The sequence below is a fragment of the Lithobates pipiens genome, unplaced genomic scaffold (genome assembly GCF_037356315.1).
Source record: "Lithobates pipiens isolate NorthernLeopardFrog02 unplaced genomic scaffold, aLitPip1_a1.2 Scaffold_90, whole genome shotgun sequence".
Taxonomy (NCBI): Eukaryota; Metazoa; Chordata; class Amphibia; order Anura; family Ranidae; genus Lithobates; species Lithobates pipiens.
Genome location: NW_027507913.1, coordinates 660,045 through 681,830, shown reverse-complemented (window position 1 = coordinate 681,830; position 21,786 = coordinate 660,045). Strand labels below are relative to the sequence as shown.

The window sequence follows — 21,786 nt, the reverse complement described above, 5'->3', positions numbered from 1 at the left end:
CTTACCCCCTTCTCACTGTATCCTTACTGTGGAGGAGTACGGGGTGTAACAAGATGTCCCCTTACCCCCTTCTCACAGTATCCTTACTGTGGAGGTGTACGGGGTGTAACAAGATGTCCCCTTACCCCCTTCTCACTGTATCCTTACTGTGGAGGTGTACAGGGTGTAACAAGATGTCCGCTTACCCCCTTCTCACAGTATCCTTACTGTGGAGGTGTACAGGGTGTAACAAGATGTCCCCTTACCCCCTTCTCACTGTATCCTTACCGTGGAGGTGTACGGGGTGTAACAAGATGTCCCCTTACCCCCTTCTCACTGTATCCTTACCGTGGAGGTGTACAGGGTGTAACAAGATGTCCCCTTACCCCCTTCTCACAGTATCCTTACTGTGGAGGTGTACAGGGTGTAACAAGATGTCCCCTTACCCCTTCTCACTGTATCCTACCGTGGAGGTGTACGGGGTGTAGCAAGATGTCCGCTTACAGCTTCTCACTGTATCCTTACTGTGGAGGTGTACGGGGTGTAACAAGATGTCCCCTTACCCCCTTCTCACTGTATCCTTACTGTGGAGGTGAACGGGGTGTAACAAGATGTCCCCTTACCCCTTCTCACTGTATCCTACCGTGGAGGTGTACGGGGTGTAACAAGATGTCCCCTTACCCCCTTCTCACTGTATCCTTACTGTGGAGGTGTACAGGGTGTAACAAGATGTCCCCTTACCCCCTTCTCACTGTATCCTTACTGTGGAGGTGAACGGGGTGTAACAAGATGTCCCCTTACCCCCTTCTCACAGTATCCTTACCGTGGAGGTGTACAGGGTGTAACAAGATGTCCCCTTACCCCCTTCTCACTGTATCCTTACTGTGGAGGTGTACGGGGTGTAACAAGATGTCCCCTTACCCGTTCTCACTGTATCCTGACCGTGGAGGAGTACGGGGTGTAACAAGATGTCCCCTTACCCCCTTCTCACTGTATCCTTACTGTGGAGGTGTACGGGGTGTAACAAGATGTCCGCTTACCCCCTTCTCACTGTATCCTTACTGTGGAGGTGTACGGGGTGTAACAAGATGTCCCCTTACCCCTTCTCACTGTATCCTGACCGTGGAGGAGTACGGGGTGTAACAAGATGTCTGCTTTCCCCCTTCTCACCGTATCCTCACTAGGGACAAGTGCGGGGTGTAGCAAGATGGCGGCGACGAAACGTCACTTGCGTTACACTTTGACGGTTCGCCTAATCTGACAAAACACCAGCAGGAACCTACTAAAGACTAATCATCTTCTGCTATGAGCTCCAGGCAGCCATCTTGGAGAGGACAGCAGGCCGTGCCTACAAGCAAACTCCCTCCAGCTTTTTTCTTTAATACTTCTAGTAGGGCAGGAGGAACAGGTTCTATGCTATGCAAAGGCCCAAAAAGTATCTTCCTTGGTCTGAGCAGCCAATCAATGTCTCAGATTTACAAAGAAATCCCAACCATGGCTCAGAACTAGAAGTATCTGGCATACAGCAGCCTGGTAGGACCTTAGGGCAGCTTACATAAGTCAATAGGTACTTGAGGGCTGTTTGCTGCAGTTATGTGTAGAGAACTGCAAAGGGGTTGCTGGAGGTAAAGTGGGAAGTAAACTCTCCATTTACACTTTCCCCCCATATGAAAGTGCACCTTGTATCACGTTTAGGTTTTGTACAAATCAAACCCTACCTCCAGCACCCAAACACCCTTGTAATACCTGGTTGCCACAGTTATTCTAAAATAAAAGCTGGGCTGGGCATGTGCCTTATAGGATGTGACCATGATGGATGGGGGCAGCAGAAGTGTCTTCAGGAAGACTCCAAAAGGTGGCACCATCATTGGCTAGAGGTAGGTTTGTGTGCCTCAGTGCTATATACAGCAAGGCCAGCAATACTTTCACATTGGAATGACATACATGATGTCAGGGACCTGCTACGTGGGACATAACTGCTGAGTTTACTTCTAGCCTCATATGGCAGCATTAGTACCTCTGATGAAGAGCAGAGCTCACCATTGCTCTAATCTACCATTCTAGAAAACATTACAGCAACACAAAGCTGCCTTCTCATAGTTAAAAACATTAAAACCATTCCAACAGAAACCTTTAAACAGAATTCTAAATGACTACTTGACCCCCTGCGCTTCCAAGGCCTCCACAATTGGAGGTGCAGAAGGCCGTTCCTTGGGGTTCTCGCTGGTGCACACGAAGAACAATTCAATCACCTTCTGGTAGGACTCATCCAGCTTGTCCATGTTAAGTGCCGGTCTCGTGCCCAAAGCTTCGTAATAAGCGCCCTCATCAAAGTCATCCATGAAGGATTCCTCTGGACAGAGAATGGAGATGAACAGTTATTGATTACAGACGGCACAATCAGAATCAGAATTTAAAGTCTACCACATAGCCCTACTTGATGGGAGTTTAAAGAAAAAGAAAATCATCTTCCTCCCATCACACAGCTGTAAAATGCCAGCTCCTCGGACCAGTACAAACTAGCATTTGACATTCGAATCAAGAGCTTCGTTGTCCATTAGACAGAAGAAGATGTGACACATTTAGGGGCCTGAAATCCAAGGAGCTCCATGGGGACACAGGGATTGATTTTAAGAATAATACTAAGCACTGCCGCAGAATTGTAGAGGATTTGGTGGATATGAAAAGGGGCCATTAACCACCTCAATACTCAAGACCAAATATTGTAAAACAAACAAACAAAAAAAAGTCTGTTTCTGTTAGAAAATGTTGTAAATAAGTCATTTTTCTCCTGCACCGATGGGGTACAGATGAGGCAGCACCGATGGGGTACAGATGGGGCACAGATGAGGCGGCACCGATGGGGTACAGATGAGGCGGCACCGATGGGGTACAGATGGGGCACAGATGAGGCGACACCGATGGGGCACAGATGAGGCGACACCGATGGGGCACAGATGAGGTGGCACCGATGGGGTACAGATGAGGCGGCACCGATGGGGTACAGATGGGGCACAGATGAGGCGGCACCGATGGGGCACAGATGAGGCGACACCGATGGGGCACAGATGAGGCGGCACCAATGGGGTACAGATGGGGCGGCACCGATGATATGTACAGGTCTCCCCTGTGAGGAAATGCTGCTGATCGGCTCTCTCCTCCCACTCTTTCAGTGAGAGAGTCAAGCAGATAACTGCCATTTCCTTGTTTACATATGATTGGACACAGCTGATCACATGGGTAAAGAGCCGATGTTTCTTTACTGAGATCGGAGACGCGCCCAGAACAAGAGACGATCGGTGACAGCCCCTCAGGGAAGCACGGGGAGAGGCTTGTTTACACAGACCTCTCCTCCTTCTTCAGCTCTGTGACCCGATCGCGGGACACCAGCGGCGATCGGGTCCGCTGGTCCCGCGGCCACAGATCACAGGACCGGGTCGGGAGCCAGCCGCGCGCTCCCGACCCACGGCTGGGCACTTAAAGAATCACGTACCGGTACGTGATTGTGTCCAGCCGTGCCATTCTGCCGACGTATATATTGGCGCGAGGCGGTCCTTAAGTGGTTAAAGCAGGGCTGATCCTCCACTCCTCCGCATAGCTAGACACCAGTCCCAGCTGCTTCTGTAAATTCTACATAAATGATTAGCCCTTACTTACATTGGCCATAGCCAGAAATACTAGGGGGCCGAGAAACTTGCTTTGAACCTTAAAATTATGTTTTTCAATAAACAAAAAACCACAGACTTTAGAAGAACATGTTATACTACTTAACTGCACAGAGCGGCCCTGAGACAGTAAAGCCTGGAAAAGGCGGCTGCCTCTCCACAGGTCATGCAATCTTCTGGGACCTGTGACGTTTCCCAGAAAATCGCAGGGGGGAGGGGTGAGAACTTCTGCCCAAGCAGAAGTGGGTGCAGGAACCTGTTGAAACTAGGTAATGGGGGGTGGTAAAAGCAGTACATCCCTTTTGGGCGGAGCTCCGATTTAAGGCTGGGTTCACACGGTTTGTGGAGCGCCCCTGTTCTCCGTTTTTTATGGGGGGGGGGGGGCAGAATTTTGCCTCAATTCAGACCTGAAAACAGCCAAAGACACACCGGACCCTTCTGCAGTGCGCTCTGTAGCCGCCCCGGAGATGTGTGAAGCGGCTCCAATGACAGCCGGTCACACTCTCCCGTCATGTGAAATGGATGCGGGGAAACCCTCATCCAATTCCCACAAGTGTGAACCCGGCCTTCACTTCCGATATGTAGTCACCAATATGCAGGACTTACCTGTCCTAGATTTGCTGACTAGTAACACGTCCTACTTTGTCATCTATTTTGGAACATTCTCCCCCTCCCCCCACCTTTATTCTCCGACAAAACAAGATGATGAATGCTGAGCTGACCTTTTCATCAGGTAAACGCTGACACCGGTTCCATAAGCAAACTTCTGCATGAATGGTGAAGCTGGGATGGCGAACGTTGGTGATGGACACATCTGTGAATAAAAGAGGATTGGCTTCATTAGCTTGGAGGATGTACGTTGTGTTTCAAGGTTTCTCCCAGCAACACTGGGAGAGAATTAGGGCTGCAACTAACCATTATTTTCACCATCCATTAGTTGGCCGATTAATCGCTTAATAACCTTAAAAAAAAAATGTGGATCAAATTGACGTTCATTTTCAACCACAGTGAGGGGAAAATGTAGAAATAACAGAAAAGGTCTTAGTGGAAGGAATTTTCAGACAGTGGATGTGGTTTTCATTCAGATATTACCTTCATTTTAAAAACAAGTGAAAATTTCAAACAAAATTCTTTCATTCAGCGAATGTAGAAAGATTTTTAGTCTGAATATTCTCATCTGAAAATTGATCGGTGTGGTCAGCACAAGGCTCGGTACACACCTATGCAGTTTGCTTTTGATCTGTTTCTGCAGTGCCTTTTGCTGTGCGTTTTGATTTTTGCGCACGTGATTTTTCTGCAATTTGTATTTTTACATTTTTTTTGGGCACACAAATTGCTGCAAAAACACATGACACGCTTTTCTGCAGCTTCTCCATTGAAGTATATTGAACCAATAAAGCATTATTTTGCGTTTAAAAGTCCCCGCCCCTTTCAGATGTGAACGTGTCCCATAGGAAACCATGGAAATGAACTGCAGTGCATTTCTGCAAAAAGCACCAAAAACGCATAGATGTGAACCGGGCCTAACGCGTTTAGTAACATAATGGGGTTAAAAACTAAAAAACTAAAATGAGCCCTTTATAGTAGAAAAAGCCGATAATCACTACTGAAAGGGGTTCATTTTTTACTTTAGAACAGTGACAGGAATATTTATAGTAGCGATTATTTGCTATCTTTGTATTATAAAGGGCTCATTTTAGGTTTTTTTTAACCCATTAGGTTACCGGCCGATTCATCGATTATGAAAATAGGAATCGATTCATTTCATAATGGATTAGTTGTTTCAGCCCTAGAGAGACTATTGTGATTAGGGTTGCCACCTGTCCAGGATTCACCCGGACAGTTCGGGTTTGGAATCATGTGTCCGGGTTTCAGACTGTCTGAGACCCAGACACATTATTTAAACTGTACTATGGCCTCCCAGCTGGGTTGCTGGCTGCAGTTGTCTAAGCTGAGAGTGTCTGTAACACTCTCTTTCACACAGCCCAAAGCCAGCACTAACAATTCCCTCTTCCCCAACAAAACACACACAGACAGGAGAGGAGAGAGGGCTCAATCTGCACCTCTTCCCCCCACCCCCTACTCCTCTTTGTCTGCCCACATTCCAATGCCTGGTGCTGTGCCTCAGAAAAAGGAAAGTGGGGGCCGAAAATTTGAAGCCCAGCAGCCTCAGATACATTTGGATGAGAGGTGCTGACTTCCAAAGGGTGAGTGAGCTCACCATCCCTCCGTGTCTGAAGTCTACCCCTTCTCTCTCCTGCCTCTGAGAGAGTACACTAAGGTAAATCAGGGTTCTCTCCATACATCAGTGTTCTCAGTGTCCCCCCTTAAATCAGGGTTCCCAGAGCATCCCTTATGTTAGAGTCCCCAGAATTCTCCCTTACATCAGAGTCTGCAGAGTCCCCCCTTAGAGTGAAAGGGAACTCTGTGAGTTCAGATATAAAAGGGGGACTCCGTGGACTCTGACGTAAAGGGGGACTCTTGTTATTAACTTCATATGATTAGAAATATTATTTAATACCAAAATATATCTATAGTTTATACTATAATAAAAATTGGTGTGCACCGATCAAGTGTTTGGGTTTGAGGTGAAGAAAAGGTGACAACCCTAATTGTGATCATGGGAGGAATCGGGCCGCAGCACCTCAGAAATCAGCCAGAAGAGGCGAGACAATGTTATGTGAGCAGCACAGACCTCTCCAATCCCGGGGCGGGAGATCACACTGACAGCACAAAGCTTACACTATATACCTCTATACTGCTCAGTCCCAAACATCCAGACTGCAAAACTACATCAGATGCCTGTTTTTACCGCCCCCCGCCCAACTCACCATCTGAAAGGTCTCTTTCATGAGTAGTTCTTCCCATTATTACCAGTTCATAATTACAGACCTTCCCAGCTGCTTGCTCTGGGGGGCACCTGAGCAGGGCTCCATCCCAAGTTATTGCTCGGTGTGCCCAGTCACAGAGTGCAGCTCAGCCCCCCCCCCTCTCATTATCTCAGATTGACAGTATACAGAGCCAATGAATGAGAAGAGACCCGGGAGAGCCACTGACCTCCTGCACATTACTGGCTCAGGTAAGTATAAGGAGGGGGCTGCTGCACCCAGGTGCTTTTTCTTTTTACAACCACTTTAACCGCTTCAGCCCCGAAAGATTTTACCCCCCCCTCCTGACCAGAGAACTTTTTGCAATTCAGCACTGCGTCGCTTTAACTGACCATTATGCAGTTGGGTGACGTAGCATCCAAAAATAAATAAATGCCCCCCCCCCCACCACAAATAGAGCTTTCTTTTGGAGGTATTTAATCGCCTCTTCATTTTTTCTTTTTTGCGTTATAAACAAAAAAAGCGACAATTTTGAAAACAAAAAATAAAACAAAGCAATGTTTTTTTTACTTTTTGCTATAATAAATATCCCCCAAAGATATATAAAAAAATATTTTTTCCCCAGTTTAGGCCGACATGTATTCTACATATTTTTGTAGAAAAAAAAAAAAATCAATAAGTGTATATTGATTGGTTTACGCAAAAGGTAAAGCGTCTACAAAATAGGGATAGTTATGGCATATTTATTATTTTATTATTTTTACTAGTAATGCCGGCGACTTGCAACTTTTACCGGGACGGCAACATGGCGGACACGTCGGACAATTTTGACACATTTTTTGGGACTATTGGCATTTATACAGCGATCAATGCTATAAATATGCATCAATTACTGTAAACATGTCACTGGCAGGGAAGGGGTTAACACTAGGGGGCGATCAAGGGGTTAATGCGTCCTCTACTACATGTTCTAACTGAAGGGGGGGAGGGGACTGTGTAGGGGAGATGACAGATGGCTCTTCATACTCTGTGTGAACAGATGATCTGTCTCTTCTCCCCTCAGATAAGAAACACACAGATCGCTGTTCTCCGGGTGATGGCATCGGTTTCATGGACGAGCACGCGCGCCCCTAGTGGCTGAATATGGAAGCAACGTAACATGACGGCGATTCGCAGAGCCGCGTTTCCGCAGTACAACCGCGGCGGCTGGTCGGCAAGCCGTTAACTACTTTCCACCGGCGCTATAGAAAGACTGTTACAGCGCGGCCTTCCGGTGGTGGGAGGGAGACCACAGATGTCCTCCCGTGATGGTGCCGCTCACGTGCCCCCTGCGGCGCGCTCTCCAATCATCGAGTTCTTCCCACTCAGCTGATCACAGAACAGGGTAAAGAGCCAATCGCTGCGGCACTTTATCACATGATCAGCTCTCAGCCAACAGCTGATCACGGAAGTAAACAGAAGCCGATTATCTGCTTTTTTATTCTCACAATCAGCGGAAGGAGAAAATAAAGCAGCCAGTAACCAGCTTCTGTTACAGGGACATCGGTCCCAATATGTGCCCATCAGTGCCGCTAGTCTGTGCCCCCTACCCGTGCCTCATCAGTGTCACCTACCAGTGCCACTAAAGTGTGCCCCCTACCCGTGCCTCATCAGTGTCACCTACCAGTGCCACTAAAGTGTGCCCCCTACCCGTGCCTCATCAGTGTCACCTACCAGTGCCGCTAGTCTGTGCCCCCTACCCGTGCCTCATCAGTGTCACCTACCAGTGCCACTAAAGTGTGCCCCCTACCCGTGCCTCATCAGTGTCACCTACCAGTGCCACTAAAGTGTGCCCCCTACCCGTGCCTCATCAGTGTCACCTACCAGTGCCGCTAGTCTGTGCCCCCTACCCGTGCCTCATCAGTGTCACCTACCAGTGCCACTAAAGTGTGCCCCCTACCCGTGCCTCATCAGTGTCACCTACCAGTGTCACTAAAGTGTGCCCCCCTACCCGTGCCTCATCAGTGTCACCTACCAGTGCCACTAAAGTATGCCCCCTACCCGTGCCTCATCAGTGTCACCTACCAGTGCCACTAAAGTATGCCCCCTACCCGTGCCTCATCAGTGTCACCTACCAGTGTCACTAAAGTGTGCCCCCTACCCGTGCCTCATCAGTGTCACCTACCAGTGTCACTAAAGTGTGCCCCCTACCCGTGCCTCATCAGTGTCACCTACCAGTGTCACTAAAGTGTGCCCCCTACCCGTGCCTCATCAGTGTCACCTACCAGTGTCACTAAAGTGTGCCCCCTACCCGTGCCTCATCAGTGTCACCTACCAGTGCCACTAAAGTGTGCCCCCTACCCGTGCCTCATCAGTGTCACCTACCAGTGCCACTAAAGTGTGCCCCCTACCCGTGCCTCATCAGTGTCACCTTCCAGTGCCACTAAAGTGTGCCCCCTACCCGTGCCTCATCAGTGTCACCTACCAGTGCCACTAAAGTGTGCCCCCTACCCGTGCCTCATCAGTGTCACCTACCAGTGCCACTAAAGTGTGCCCCCTACCCGTGCCTCATCAGTGTCACCTACCAGTGCCACTAAAGTGTGCCCCCCTACCCGTGCCTCATCAGTGTCACCTACCAGTGCCACTAAAGTGTGCCCCCTACCCGTGCCTCATCAGTGTCACCTACCAGTGCCACTAAAGTGTGCCCCCTACCCGTGCCTCATCAGTGTCACCTACCAGTGTCACTAAAGTGTGCCCCCTACCCGTGCCTCATCAGTGTCACCTACCAGTGCCACTAAAGTGTGCCCCCTACCCGTGCCTCATCAGTGTCACCTACCAGTGTCATTAAAGTGTGCTCCCTACCCGTGCCTCATCAGTGTCACCTACCAGTGCCACTAAAGTGTGCCCCCTACCCGTGCCTCATCAGTGTCACCTACCAGTGCCACTAAAGTGTGCCCCCTACCCATGCCTCATCAGTGTCACCTACCAGTGCCACTAAAGTGTGCCCCCTAACAACATCCCATCCCCTAACATCCCATCAATACTCCTCCAGACTACACCCCTCCTCCTCCGAGAAATACACCCCACCTCATCAAAGAGCACCGACACCTGAAGAGCGACAGAGAACCTCCCATCAATACTCCTCATTACACCCCTCCCCCTCCGAGAAATACACCCCCACCTCATCGAAGAGCACCGACACATGAAGAGCGACAGAGAACCTCCCATCAATACTCCTCATCACCTCACCTTACACCCCTCCCCCTCACCTGACACCCCTCCCTCTCACACTGCCCCTCCCCCTCTGTATAGCTGAGTAGAGTTGGGGTCCCTCCTGGGATGATGGGGGATGGTAGTAGAGCTCAGCCTATGATTGGTCCTCTGTGTGTGTTGGGGGAGGGGGACCCTCTATAGTGGACACTCCCCCTCCCCCTCGATACTTCGGGGTCTAACCTGGCGAGAGATGATCATGACTACCAGACACTGTGCGAGGAGGGTGGAGCCTGTTTGATAGGGGAGGAGCTGAGAGACAAAGGGTGGAGAGTGAAGATTTCATACAAGAGAATCGGGCGGACTGACCGCTGCAGCGCTGGCTCCGGTGTTCCGTCAGATTCCGCGACCCCTCAGAATTAGTAACGGAAGTGACGATCCGTCGTCGCCATCTTGCTACACCAGGCACTCCTCCACTGTGAGGATAGACCGAGAAGGGGGGGGGGAAGGCGGACATCTTGTTACACCCACCAGAGTTTTGCATTTTACACTTTTTATAAAACACAAAATCGGAGGTTATATGGTGAAATCCCACGGACTGAACTCAGAGTTTTCTGTCACATTAGTAAACGTGTGAGGTGGGCAGGTTTGCCGCGGCTTTTAAAATGTAACATCCAAACATTCCGATTTCTAAATACTCTATTTATGCATCAAACTCCGGTGGGTGTAACAAGATGTCCGCCTTCTCAGTGTATGCTTACTATAGAGGAGTGCGGGGTATAGTAAGATGGCTGCGACTGAACGCCACTTCCGTTATCAATTGTGATTGGTTAGTAGAGCGCGGTACGGATCTTCACATGGCGGGCGGCCCCGGGGAGCAGCGTGAGGCTCATCACCCCTCCCCCCCTCATGGAGAAATAATTGGTGTGTAATAACGATAAAATAAAAGAAATCAAAAGATTTGATGTGCGGAGAGGATTTCTAAGGCTCCATTCACAATGTTATCATAAGAATAGAGATCTTTATTTCAGCCATGGGACTGTAAGGGTTAAATCTCATTCACAATAACATGTTCTTCCAGGAGCCGTATATCCCTATTACATCCGTATACTGGCTCCTTTAAGAAAAATCGTCAGTTAATTTTTCAAAAAAAAAAAAAAAAAGTCACATGACTGCACTGTGATTTCATTGGCTGAGCCAAAGTCACTGTGATTGGCTGAGCCAAAGTCACTGTGATTGGCTGAGCCAAAGTCACTGTGATTGGCTGAGCCAAAGTCGCTGTGATTTCATTGGCTGAGTCCCCCTATATATTCAGACGCTGGGGCAGAATTCATCAGAAGTTGACTGTCCACTGACAAGTGAGGTTGGCTTTTATCTCTCCTGAGAGATACCTTGTGATATTATTGGATTTGATTTCGGTCAATTCAATTTCATTGCAATATTTGTTGTCATACATTTAAAGCGAGTTTCTTTATTCTTAATAATGAACCGATTTAAATGTAATCAGATTGTTTCTCTGAAAAACATCAAAGAGAAACCCAGCAAAGGAAGGGCCATGGTAGGAGGTGTCAGTGACCAGCCTGCAGATACCCCAACCAAAAAGCCCTCCAAGCTGAAGAGGACCCGAGCGTTTGTGCGCGGCTGTTTCAGAGCCGTCGTTCGATGTTTCGGTTCCGGCTGTAAAGCCAATAGACATCACCGGGATACAGACACTGAGATTGGTAAGTGTTTTTATTCAAAGATTTTTTTTTTTTTTATAAATTTTTTATTTTTTTTTTTTTCAAAAAAAAATTTTTTTTTCACTTTTTTTTTTCAAAGTATATTATTTTCTTAATATTTTTTTTTTTCAAAAAAAATTTTTTTTTTTTTCAAAAAAATTTTTTTTTTTTTTCAAAAAAAATTTTTTTTTTCAAAGAAATTTTTTTTTTCAAAAAAATGTTTTGGGGTCACATTCCCATAGGTACAAATGTTTTTTTAATATTTTTTAAATCAAGTCCTTTTTTATGACATTTTTTAGTTACAATCAACACAAGACATACACCAGGGCTCCACAAACCCCAGGCGCCAGGTCACCAATGCCACCAGAAATCACAACCTGGCGCCTAAGCTGCCACCAGCCCACTCACTATCACTATTAACAATGACTGACCCCCTCCCCCCTCCTCCACACTCTGCGGCTGCGCACTGTGTGTGACACTGACAAGCAAAGCAGAGATCCCTATCCCCAAGCTTCAATGTTCAGTGTCCTCATCCCTATCCCCGAGCTTCAATGTTCAGTGTCCTCATCCCTATCCCCGAGCTTCAATGTTCAGTGTCCTCATCCCTATCCCTGAGCTTCAATGTTCAGTGGCCTCATCCCTATCCCCGAGCTTCAATGTTCAGTGTCCTCATCCCTATCCCCGAGCTTCAATGTTCAGTGTCCTCATCCTTATCCCCCTGCTTCAATGTTCAGTGTCCTCATCCCTATCCCCGAGCTTCAATGTTCAGTGTCCTCATCCCTATCCCCGAGCTTCAATGTTCAGTGTCCTCATCCTTATCCCCGAGCTTCAATGTTCAGTGGCCTCATCCCTATCCCCGAGCTTCAATGTTCAGTGTCCTCATCCCTATCCCCGAGCTTCAATGTTCAGTGTCCTCATCCTTATCCCCGAGCTTCAATGTTCAGTGGCCTCATCCCTATCCCCGAGCTTCAATGTTCAGTGTCCTCATCCTTATCCCCGAGCTTCAATGTTCAGTGTCCTCATCCCTATCCCCCTGCTTCAATGTTCAGTGTCCTCATCCCTATCCCCGAGCTTCAATGTTCAGTGTCCTCATCCCTATCCCCGAGCTTCAATGTTCAGGGAGCAAAATATGACACTACACCGCCTCTCTGTTACTTGTCAGCTTCACACCCCGGCCGAGTCCCGCCCATTCCGACATTAAAGCGGGAGTCCGCCATTTTTTTTTTAAAAAGCCAGCAGCTACAAATACTGCAGCTGCTGACTTTTAAAACAATGACACTTACCCGCCCAGCGCGCCCGCGATGTCGGCACCCGAAGCTGATCTCTCGATCGTCTCTCGGGTGCTGCCGCTGCCATCTTGGGTATGGGAACCAGGAAGTGGAGCCTTTTGGCTTCATTTCCCGGTTCCCTACTGCGCATGCGCGAGTCGCGCTGCGCAATAAGGATGGTCCCCGCTGTCTCTGGGATCCGTGTGTTTCCCAGCAGGCAGCGGGGGACCTTCGGAAAGGGGTGTAGCTTCTGCAGAATCTACGCCGGAAGTGGGTGCAGATACCTGTACTGTACAGGTACCTGCACCCCCCTCCCCCCTGAAAGGTGCCAATTGTGGCGCCGGAGGGGGGGAGGGTTCCAATGAGCGGAAGGTGCACTTTAGGGTGGAGCTCCGCTTTAAGCTCAATTCTGACAGCTCCTCTGTTACATTTCAGTAATAGAGAGCTCAGTGTAAAACCTGCCAGTGCCACCTGCCAGCGCCAACCAGTGGCATCTGCCAGTGCCAACGAGTGCCATCGCCAATCAGTGTCACCTGCTAGTGCCAACCAGTGCCACCGCCAATCAATACCACCTGCATCCACCAACCAGTGCCACCGCCAATCAGTGCCACCTACCAGTTCCAAACCAGTGTCACCTGCCAATGCCAACCAGTATCACCTGCCAATGCCATCTGGCAGTTCCACGTGCCTGCCAGTGCCACCTGCCACCGCCAATCAGTGCCACCTGCCACTGCCAATCAGTGCCACCTGACAGTGCCACCACCAATCAGTGGCAACTAGTGCCACCGCCAACCAGTGCCACCTGCCAACACCAACCAGTGCCACCACCAATCAGTGCCATCTGCCAGTGACAACTAGTGCCACCGCCAACCAGGGCCACCTGCCATCACCAACCAGGGCCACCTGCCACTTCCAAACCAGTGCCACCTGCCAATCAGTGCCAGTGCCAATAGTGCCACCTGCCAGTGCCAATAGTGCCACCTGCCAGTGCCAAACCAGTGTCACCTGCCAATGCCATCTGGCAGTTCCACGTACCTGCCAGTGCCAGCCAGTTCCATCTGTTGCCAGCCTTACTCTCTTTCTGGTCAGCCCATAACCCTGATGTAACAGCGTTTCAATGGAGTTATTGACTGGGTGCTCCATTGTGAGTTAGGGATAGGGGGTGAAAATGAGTGGCCTTACCCCGGGAGCTGACAATCCATACCACTCTAAAAAAACAAAAACTGGCTCCTAAATTCAAAGCAAATTTGTCAACCCCTGACATACACACAACCCATGTACTTATTGTACAATCCTAATAAACACACATTTATAAGCAATATTTAAAGTGGTTGTAAACCCACAAAAAACAAAACAAAGGTGCCAATTGGTTCAGTGCCCCCCAGTGCCCCCCCCATGGGCAGTGCAGACAATGCCACCCCCCATGGGCAGTGCGGACAATGCCGCTCCCCCATGGGCAGTGCGGACAATGCCGCTCCCCCATGGGCAGTGCGGACAATGCCCCTCCCCCCATGGGCAGTGCGGACAATGCCGCTCCCCCCATGGGCAGTGCGGACAATGCCGCTCCCCCCATGGGCAGTGCGGATAATGCCGCCCCCCATGACCATCCCACATGGGACCTAGATCCCTCCCCCGCTTTCTCTTTGATGGCCTCATTGTGATTGCACCTCTGTAGTCATGTATGTCAATCTTTTGTTTTCATCCCCAACAATCCACGTCTGCACACTACTGGGAGGTCCATACACACGCAGATGGACGGTTATAGATCTCTTATTGGCACCGTCTCCCCGGGATTTTGTACTTGTTGAAAACCAGAAGATTACTTAGCAGTGCCCCAAAGAAAACATGAAATAGTCCCTCCTGTTCCCTACTGAATGGACGGATTGTATGAACTGCCTTAGGGCTCATTTAAACATGTTGTGCCCTCTGAACAGCAATCCACATTCAAGTCGCTCTTCAGAGGGCATTTGACAGGAGGCAAGAAGGTGTTATATTGCCTCCTCACCACCTGTTTAACCCCCTGACATCCGCGCTGTGGGCAAATGACGGGCACAGCGCGGATGTGAATTCCCGGGAGGCCGTCATATGACATCCCCCTGTGCACGCTCCCTGCGGAGGGCGCCGTGATCACAGAGTCACTGAGACTCGGAAGACCACCGATCCGAGTACGGGGCCAATCCCGACCCCTTATCATGTGATCAGTTATCAGCCAATGACGGCTCATTACATGATGTAAACAAAAGCTCAGTGATCGTTTTTTTTTCTCCTCTGCTGACAGGAGAAGAACAAAGCCGATCACCGGCTCATCTTAAAGGGACATCGACCCTGAAAAGGAAGAGGCGATTATGCCTCATTTATAGAGTAACAGTGCCCACCAGTGCCACCTATCAATGCCCATCAGTGCCACCTATCAATGCCCACCAAGCCCACCCAGCCAAGTGCCCACACCCAGGACCCAGCGGTCCTGGGTGTGGGCGAATGGCCCTGAATGCAGACAGTGCATGTCATATTAGGAGAAGTGGCTGCGTGCGTGCAGCTGTCCGTTCTACTCATTGTCAATGGACTGCCTGCATGCAGCACCTGGAAGATACAGATGTTGTAGAAACGTCCCATTCATGTTATATGGGCCTCATCACCCTTGTAAACAAGGCCAGACAGACGGACAAAACCAACACAAATAAAACCGCACTAATTCATTATCCATCAGCATTTTAATATGCACTATGCCTTTACCCCAAGTGCTGTCATTAGAAGTGTCTGCGCTCCTAAAGCCGGCCATAGACACTTCCAATCTCATCCGGCTAAGCAAGGACCAGCCAAGATTCTAACCATGTATGGGCAGGCTGATTACGGGCTGGGTACTACCAGCCCCTCTGACTTTTCATGCCATTATTGCCAACCAGTGGGTCGGGATGAGTGGCAGGAAACCAGCATTTTTATACAAAGTACAACATTAGTCCTCCTTGTGTCCCTGTCCTGTAGAGTTTATTCATGGTCTCTGGCACCAGCGTTTTCATCTCTTCTCTCCATAATTTGATGTTCTACAAAGAAAAATATATGAAATGTAGGTGAAGGTGCTAAATCTAATTCCTCTCTTTTTTTATTGTAGGTGTACGCGGTATTGACTGCACACCACAGTGCAACCCGGACGTGTCCACTCCACCGGAGTGCGACCAGGACGTGTCCACTCCACCGGAGTGCGACCAGGACCTGGCCACTCCACCGGAGTGCGACCAGGACGTGTCCACTCCACCGGAGTGCGACCAGGACGTGTCCACTCCACCGGAGTGCGACCCGGACGTGTCCACTCCACCGGAGTGCGACCAGGACGTGTCCACTCCACCGGAGTGCGACCAGGACGTGTCCACTCCACCGGAGTGCGACCCGGACGGGTCCACTCCACCGGAGTGCGACCAGGACGTGTCCACTCCACCGGAGTGCGACCAGGGCGTGTCCACTCCACCGGAGTGCGACCAGGACGGGTCCACTCCACCGGAGTGCGACCAGGACGTGTCCACTCCACCGGAGTGCGACCAGGACCTGGCCACTCCACCGGAGTGCGACCAGGACCTGGCCACTCCACCGGAGTGCGACCAGGACGTGTCCACTCCACCGGAGTGCGACCAGGACCTGGCCACTCCACCGGAGTGCGACCAGGACGTGTCCACTCCACCGGAGTGCGACCAGGACGTGTCCACTCCACCGGAGTGCGACCAGGACCTGGCCACTCCACCGGAGTGCGACCAGGACGTGTCCACTCCACCGGAGTGCGACCAGGACGTGTCCACTCCACCGGAGTGCGACCAGGACGTGTCCACTCCACCGGAGTGCGACCAGGACCTGGCCACTCCACCGGAGTGCGACCAGGACGTGTCCACTCCACCGGAGTGCGACCAGGACGTGTCCACTCCACCGGAGTGCGACCCGGAGGTGTCCACTCCACCGGAGTGCGACCAGGACGTGTCCACTCCACCGGAGTGCGACCAGGACCTGTCCACTCCACCGGAGTGCGACCAGGACCTGTCCACTCCACCGGAGTGCGACCAGGACCTGTCCACTCCACCGGAGTGCGACCAGGACGTGTCCACTCCACCGGAGTGCGACCAGGACCTGGCCACTCCACCGGAGTGCGACCAGGACGTGTCCACTCCACCGGAGTGCGACCAGGACGTGTCCACTCCACCGGAGTGCGACCAGGACGTGTCCACTCCACCGGAGTGCGACCAGGACCTGTCCACTCCACCGGAGTGCGACCAGGACCTGTCCACTCCACCGGAGTGCGACCAGGACGTGGCCACTCCACCGGAGTGCGACCAGGACGTGGCCACTCCACCGGAGTGCGACCAAGGCGTGGCCACTCCACCGGAGTGCGACCAAGGCGTGGCCACTCCACCGGAGTGCGACCAAGGCGTGGCCACTCCACCGGAGTGCGACCAAGGCGTGGCCCCTCCACCGGAGTGCGACCAAGGCGTGGCCCCTCCACCGGAGTGCGACCAAGACGTGGCCCCTCCACCGGAGTGCGACCAAGACGTGGCCCCTCCACCAGAGTGCGACCAAGACGTGGCCCCTCCACCAGAGTGCGACCAAGACGTGGCTACTCCACCAGAGTGCGACCTAGACAATCCATCCATCCGCAGCACACATGATGAGATCGCCTCACAAGTACCATCCAGCGTGGTCACCAAGGACCAGTCATGTGTACTCTCCTTTGAACACATGACCTGTTATGGAGTCCTTGGAAAGGGGGCCAGTTCGCAGGTGATCTTGGCCTCTCATCCCGCCATTGACCAGAAGCTGGCGGTTAAACTTGTGAAAAAGACAGAATTTATTCATTATGAAGACGATAGTGATATGGTTTTCTTAGAACGTGACGTGCTGAAAGTAGCCAGGGAGTGTCCATTTATTACACATCTGTTTGGAACGTTCCAGACAAAGGTAAGTCTTTTCACCTTCCAATTTCTTTACCAGACCAGACAGAAGTAGCATTGCAATAAGAACAGTCCAGTAATGGCGGCCTACTTAGTTCCTCTGTCCGGTTTTCCTAAATTAAGTGTGTCTGTCTATTCCTCCACAAAATGAAATCCTGCATGTCTATAATGTAAACTTTATCTCTTGTGTTCACACAGAATCATCTCGCCTTTGTCCTGGAATGTGTGACCAGAGGGGATCTCCATAGTGCCATGGCAGTAGCTCCATTTCCTGGGGGCACCATAAGGTAAGATCAATGAACGGGTCACTCTGGAGTCGGGGGTGACTGACCACAGCCAGTGATGTAGTCAGCCCCTTCACCTGAGCCTCGTCCATCCAAACCCCTATGTATTACAGGGGGAAGTCATTTCATCTTTAGATTTCATTACTCTGTGATGATTTGTGATGCTAATTCCTCTATCTCTTTCCCCCATCAGATACTTCATAGCAGAAATGATCTGTGGTCTGCAGTTTCTGCATTCTAGGGAGATCATCCACAGAGACCTCAAGCCTGCAAATATTCTTTTGGATAACGTTGGACACATCAAAATAGCCGATTTCGGCTTGGCACGTATGGGCGTCACGGAGTCCAGCAGGATTCAAGGACAATCGGGAACACCAGGGTACTTGTCGCCAGAGGTAAGATACTTGCTTTCCACCTGATATTAGACCTAATTGTAATATTTGTTATAATGGGATATAGAGATAAGCTAAAGGGAGGTAATTTTTCACTAAATTAAGAATTTCTTTACTGGTGACCTGGTTGGTTTCAGTGGGTTTCCAGGCTGGAACAATATTCCAGGGGTATTTGTCCCCATTGGTTTGTATTGGTGACCATTGTCATTGAGAAAGAAAGTTAGAGTTTTAGATCTTTCCCCAGAACACGAGGGGAGGAGAAACCTTCAACGGGCACACCTGTTCTGGTGAAATTTACCTCAATTTGGAAGATTTCAGCCAATTTCCTTTTGTGTCTCTGTGAGACCTAAAGCCCCACCTCCAATATTCACAAGCTCCGCCTTGGTTTGAGGTCTTTTGAGCACAATTTTAGGAGTCCTGGGAGGATTCATAGATCCCATATATCAGCATTGAGTCGTCTCCGTCCTCTACCCAACAATCAGCTCATCCTTCTTTTTCTCTTTATGTTTCTACAGGCCCTTCAAAACATTCCATACTTCGGAGCGGCTGATTATTTCTCTCTGGGAATAATCGTGTATAAGATGGCTTTCGGCAGACATCCATTTCTGACCGGCAGGGAGTCCGCAGAGGAAGAAGTGAAGATCGTGACCACAAGGGAACCGCATTATCCAGATAGCATGAACCCGTATCTCCGTGACGTCATAGAGATGGTAAGTATACATAGAAATTTTACACCTTTTAAGTGACAATGTTCTTTCCCTGTTGCATACATTATATCTTATTAGGATTTTATTAAACATGGTTCCACCTTCTTACCATCACATATCGATGGAGGTCATAGCTGTACTTTCAGCAAGCTGACTGCTTAATGGAAGGATCTGCCTTCCCCTGTCATAAGGAAAGAAGCAGCCCTTTTTAATTTACGGTCCGGGTGGTTCCATTGGATAGTGATGGGGCCAATCGCACACATTGAATTCAATTTCTGGGGACATTCCGTGCACAGACAACATATAGAACTCCCCTGGGACTGCCAGAGTCATAAGAAAAATCATGGCAGGTGCAGATTTCATAGAAATCTCTTTTTTAATACATTCCTAATTCACATTTAATTGCAAAATATCTGATGTTTCTTTCCTTTAATAACTATTCTGAACTAATATGACACAAATAAGGCCCCATGCTACCATCCAATCCAATCAGGATGTAGTAGCAGGTCAGAAGGCAAAATAATAGAGAGAATCAGAATCAAATATTACATTGTTCATAGATTGTTCATGTTATTCCAGTGTATCTTATTATATTTTGTTCCTTTTTACAGTTCCTATGTAAAGACCAAGAGCTGCGGATGAGTCTAGTAAGAGACATCAGAGAACACCCCTACTTCAGCAAGGTGGACTGGAAGGAGCTAGAGAAAGGGAACTCACGCCCACCATTTCCAAATCGACATGTAAGTATACGGGAGGAGTCCCAGCACAATGGGGGGATTTCTAGGGATTATTTCCCTATCGATCAGAAACATTGACAAAATACTTTTTTCTCTTTCCAGATGCATGAGGAAGACCTGGGGGAAGGAATTCCAGGGGATGCTTTCATTAAAAATGAAGACTTTGGGAGAGATGAGGTTCCACACCGGCAGGAGAGATTTGAGGGCTTCTCCTACCTGAGCGAGAATGTGAATTGCAGCCAGTGGCCTAATACTCACCACTGGAAAACCAGTATCAACCCAGAGCCTCGTCGCCACCATCCGAGGGGCAATAACATTAACACAGAGCCTCATCAGCACCATCCAAGGGGCAATGACATTAACAGAGGGCCTCGTCAGCACCATCCAAGGGGCAATGACATTAACAGAGGGCCTCGTCAGCACCATCCAAGGGGCAATGACATTAACAGAGGGCCTCATCAGCACCATCCAAGGTGCAATGACATTAACAGAGGGCCTCGTCAGCCCCATTTGAAGGAAGAGCCTCGTCAGCACCATCCAAGGGGCAATGACATTAACAGAGGGCCTCGTCAGCCCCATTTGAAGGAAGAGCCTCGTCAGCACCATCCAAGGGGCAATGACATTAACAGAGGGCCTCCTCATCACCATTTGAAGGAAGAGCCTCGTCGGCACCATCCAAGGGGCAATGACATTAACAGAGGGCCTCATCAGCCCCATTTGAAGGAAGAGCCTCGTCACCACCAACCGAGGGGCAATGACATTAACAGAGGGCCTCGTCAGCCCCATTTGAAGGAAGAGCCTCGTCACCACCAACCGAGGGGCAATGACATTAACAGAGGGCCTCGTCAGCCCCATTTGAAGGAAGAGCCTCGTCAGCACCATCCAAGGGGCAATGACATTAACAGAGGGCCTCGTCAGCCCCATTTGAAGGAAGAGCCTCGTCACCACCATCCAAGGGGCAATGACATTAACAGAGGGCCTTGTCAGCCCCATTTGATGGAAGAGCCTCGTCACCACCAACCGAGGGGCAATGACATTAACAGAGGGCCACGTCAGCAACATTTGAAGGAAGAGCCTCGTCACCACCATCCGAGGGGCAATGACATTAATAGAGGGCCTCCTCATCACCATTTGAAGGAAGAGCCTCGTCACCACCAACCGAGGGTATTTGACCTCAAAAGAGATTTGCCTGCTGTGAGACGGTAACACAAGCAGTACTGAGTGAGATAATTGTGGCACACTGGCAATGATCTCCCTACACCATACATAGAACCATACATAGAATGTATACATAGGGCCATACATACCACCATACTCAGCATGCCTACCTAGTACCAAACATACCACCATCGGGGCCACCAATAAGGGGGTACCACTGGTTCTCCTGTAGGGGCTGGGCACAGAAAACATGAGGAATCGGTGCGGCGGGCGGATGCACTGATCAGTGGGGGAGGCACTGATCTGTGCGGATGCTCAATGCATATATTCTGAATGATCCCCAAAGATGATTGTAAACAAGCATGCAAGTGTGTTTTATTGCATACATACCTGCGTATATAGCACCATGCATACCATCATACACAGCATGTCTACATACCACCACCAGGGCCACCAATAAGGGGGTACCACCAGTCCTCCTGTAGGGGGCTGGGCACAGAAAACATAAAGAATCGGTGCGGCGGGCGGAGGCACTGATCAGTGTGGGGGCGCTGATCTGTGCGGATGCTCAATGCATATATTCTGAATAAGCCCCAAAGATGATTGTGAACAAGCAGGTAGGTGTGTTTTATTGCATACATACCTGCAATACATATGTTCTGTATGGTTCTATGTATGGTTTTTTTCTCTATATGAGATGAACTGGGCACCCTAGACTGATGATTCAGGGACAATCCGATCGCCTTAGGGGGTCAGGAAGGAATTTTTCCCCCCCTTGGAGCCCATCTGGCCGGGGGGGTTTTCGCCTTCCTCTGAATCATCTTAAGGTTTAGGCTTAGTGTAAAAAGGCCCTGCCTTTGAGGAGTCCTAGGTCAACCGTCACTGTTCTCCGAAGCCCGACAATCATTTCCATCTATAGATTTATCTCCAATA

The 21,786-nt window shown here is 49.8% G+C and overlaps 1 long non-coding RNA gene across 3 annotated transcripts in view; it reads right to left on the bottom strand.

Moving 5' to 3' along the window:
* Positions 1–2,008: 2,008 nt before the first annotated feature.
* Positions 2,009–21,786, bottom strand: part of LOC143973663 (uncharacterized) — a 43,649-nt gene continuing 23,871 nt past the window's right edge. For 2 of the 3 annotated variants that reach the window (XR_013272111.1, XR_013272109.1), the window contains exons 2-3: positions 4,367–4,458; positions 2,009–2,332 (exon numbers count right to left, since the gene is read on the bottom strand). This is a non-coding gene — a long non-coding RNA (uncharacterized LOC143973663). Of the gene's footprint in view, positions 2,333–4,366; positions 4,459–4,559; positions 4,602–21,786 lie in introns of those variants that run through there. The other variant, XR_013272110.1, reaches the window with a different exon arrangement.